General features: G+C 40.6%; 1 pseudogene; it reads right to left on the reverse strand.

The window, feature by feature from the left end:
• Window positions 1-2,894: 2,894 nt before the first annotated feature.
• Window positions 2,895-3,013, reverse strand: LOC124546383 (annotated as a pseudogene).
• Window positions 3,014-3,811: the final 798 nt, after the last annotated feature.

Here is a 3,811-nt window from a genome sequence, read left to right on the forward strand (position 1 = left end):
GTACAACGAGAAAAAATAAAAAAGACATTCCCCCAGAATTTGTGACAGTAAATGGAAATGCAGTGGCAGGAGACTACATGTTCGGTTGTCAAGATGACAAAACTTTGCTTTCTATGATTACAAAAAAAGGAAAGCTGTAGTAGTGCTCTCCACAATGCATGATACCAACATCATTGATGAAGATACCAAAAAACCTGTACAAATCACATACTATAATTCAACAAAAGGTGGAGTTGATACTGTAGACCTCATGTGCTCCAGAACTTCAACATCAAGAAGGTGGCCTGCATGTATATTTTTCCACTTACTTGACTTGGCAGGAATAAATTCGTTACGCATTTTTCAGTTCAACACAGGTAATATGAAAGAAAAAACGAGAAGACAGTTCTCACATGGGTTATCTTTGGAAATGATGAGCGAAAACCTGAAAGACAGAGCTAAACTGAAGCATTTACCAAAAGATTTGTTAGTATTTTTGGAAAATTACAGAGAGACTGACGTAGTTTATCTAGCTGTATCAACCCCTACAAGGAGAGGAATATGTTATTTGTGTGGCTCAAAAAAGAATATAAAAACAAAGCGAGACTTCGGTGAATATGTTGAAGAAACGTGTCTCTACGACTTTCAACCACGACAGTTATGTGCAATAATTGTTGGCAGCCTCAAAACGAAAATGAAATGGATACAGACTGATCAGCATTTTTCATCTGCCGGAAATGTTTTTTCAAAGCAAAATTAGCTTTTCTTGTGACGAGTTAAGAGAGTGAATAATTCTAGTCTTAAGTATTACATTACAAAGTCCCAAAACATTACAATTAAAAAAATTTTCTTCTATTTCATTTGGGTATTTGGCTTCCTTTTTGTATTCCATTGTATATTTTATTGTTAAATTAATAATTTTGTTACAAATGTGTTTGCAATGTTGTGTGAGATATCCAATGTCGATATTGTATGGAAATATGACCTTTAAAAACGGAAAAAAACCTCAAGAGCTTGATGAAAACTCTCGGGCGGTCGGCCAACCGCCCGCGCGAGCGCTCGCGTGACTATTTCTAGCGCGAGCGCATGAAGGTTAATACCTCACACATAATGCAGATGTATTATAATAGCTGTGAACCAGCTAGCATTTGCCGCCAGCTGGCACATTCTGCGGTAAGCAACTGAACTAAATTACGACAAGAATTAGTCTAAGTATTGCTTCCTGAAGGCATAAGGAACAGGGGACGACGGTAAATTTTATGGACATATCGTTGCAAGCTGTTACGTCATGGCTACAGGTTTCAGTTGACATGTGGTTAGAGCCATTGGATATCGAATGTTATTCACTTTTTTTCGCATGCAGTTCGAGCGCAGCTCGAGTCGGTAGTTTTCGTATGTCTCCAATTTCTTGTTGTCCGCTTTCCAAGTGGCGCGGGGTACATAATGTATTTTGTTATTCACTGTGTTTTCTTTCCCACATGCACTTCAACCCTGCTTGAGCCTAGCCTGCAGTATTCGTAAGCCCCCAATTCCTAACTCTCAGAGGTTCGTTAGCCCCGCGCGAACAATAGATGGCGTGAGTAATTTTTGTGAGAACTGTATGTCTCCAGCGACAATTATGTTTCTTGCAAAGTTATCGCTTCGATGATATCACTGAACTGTGATCTGAGCTCAATAGAAAGATAAGTTGTATTTTAAAACGAACATTATACCACTCATTTGAATAACGTTAACGATGATTTAGGCCGTTTTCTCAGTTCATAGGGCAGTAATCATGTAGTGGAACAGAAGCAAACGATGTGACATTATCCGGAGTAGAGCCAAGAAATAAAATGTGACTTGTGTCGACAATCATAGCCACAGGAAGATCCACAAAGTCTTCTTCCTGTCTTTTTTATTTTAAAAACAGCTACGCAATGATATTCCGCCATGGCATTCAGTAGTAATTCTAATTCAAAGTAAGTCGCTGTAAAAAATAAAACGTAATAACATCAGACTTGACTTTCAGTAGTAATTGCAGTTCCAAAGAAAGAGGATGCTGACAGGTTTGAGTATTACTGAAACATCAGTTTAATAAGCCGTTTCTACAAAATACTGACACAAATTATTTACACAAGAGTGTAAATACTTGTAGAAGCCATCTTCGGAGAATAACAGTTTGAGTTCGAGAAACAGAGGAACACTAGAGGCAATACTGAAATGACGGCTTATCATGGAACAAATTTACGTTTGTAGCATGTGTAGGCTAAAAGGAACATTTTGGCAGTGTTGACGGGACTATATTCTTTGAAATTTTGAAGGTAGTCGCAATAAAATACAGGGAGCGAACAGTTATGAGTGTCGAAGGACATAGAAGGGAAGCAGTAGTTGTTAAAAGAATGAGACGAGATTATAGCCTATCCCTGATATTACTCAACCTGTGCATAGAGCAATCAGGAATGTAAACCAAGGAGAAATCTGGAAAGGGATTAAAGTCTAGGAAGAATAAATAAAAGCTTTGAAGCTTGACGGTGACATTATAATTTTGTAAGAGGCAGCAAAGGACGCGAAAGAGAGCATTTGAACGGAACCGGTAGTGTCTTGGAAAAAGATCGGAAGATGAGCATGACAAAAGTTGAACAAGTTTAATAGAACGTAGTAAAAGTAAATCATGTGATGCTGAAGGAATTAGATTAATAAATGAGTCACTAAAGGTAGTAGGCGAATTTTGTTTTTGGGCAGCAAAATAACTAACTATGGACTAAGTACTCTGTCCAAACATACCTCGGACGGCCCAACTGTGCCAACAGGCCACCTTATCATCCTCAGCCGATATCTCTCGGCCGTTGTCAGCCTTCGTGACCGGAGCCATTCCTTCCAGTCAAGTAGGTAAGAAGCTCGTCAATAGGACTCTGAAGGGCTAAGTGGACCCCGCTAATCAACAGCGCTCGGCAGAACCAGACGGTCACCCACCCAAATGCTAGCCAAGTCCAACAGTGCTTAACTTCAGTGATCTGACGGGGACCGGTGTTACCACTGCGCCAAGGCTGTTGGCCGATGGACGAAGTAAAGGTTACACAAACTGTAGACTGACTATAGCAAAAAAGCATTCCCGAAAAAAAATATTTTAACAACTAATGTAAAGTTAAGTTTTAGGACGTCTTTTCTGAAGGGTTTTGTCTTGCGTGTATTCTACTGTGGAAATGAAACGTTGACCGTAAGGGTTTCAGAAGTGAAGAGTTTTGAAATTTGGTGCTACAGAAAAATACTGAAGATTAGATCGAACAACTGGTGAGGGCCGGCCGCTGTGACCGAGCGGTTCTAGGTGCTTCAGTCCAGCACCGCGCTGCTGCTGCGGTCGCAGGTTCGAATCCTGCGTCGGGCATGGCTGTGTGTGATGTCCTTAGGTTAGTTAGGTTTAAGTTGTTCTAAGTCTAGCAGACTGATGACCTCAAATGTTAAATCCCATAGTGCTTAGAGCCATCTGAACTGGTGAGGAAATACTGATTCGATGTGGGGAAAAAGGAAGTTTGTAGTACAACTTAACTGAAAGAAGGGACCGGTTCATAGGTCATATTCCGAGGCATGAATGACTCGTCGATTTGGTAATGGCATGAAGTGGAAGGGGCAGGGAATAAAACCGATAGAGGGAGACCAAAGCATGACTACAGTAAGCAGTTTCAAATGGACGCAGCATGCAGAAGTTATTCAGAGATAAAAAGGCTTGCACAGAGTAGAGTAGCGTGTAAAGCTGCATCAAATTGAAGACCACAGCAACAACGGAAGCTCGTACAGCACTAAACGTGGCTGCAGACAAAGCCTGGTGGGCCCCACAAATCAGGCCTCATTAGTA

Source organism: Schistocerca americana, chromosome 8, assembly GCF_021461395.2.
Source record: "Schistocerca americana isolate TAMUIC-IGC-003095 chromosome 8, iqSchAmer2.1, whole genome shotgun sequence".
Classification (NCBI taxonomy): Eukaryota; Metazoa; Arthropoda; class Insecta; order Orthoptera; family Acrididae; genus Schistocerca; species Schistocerca americana.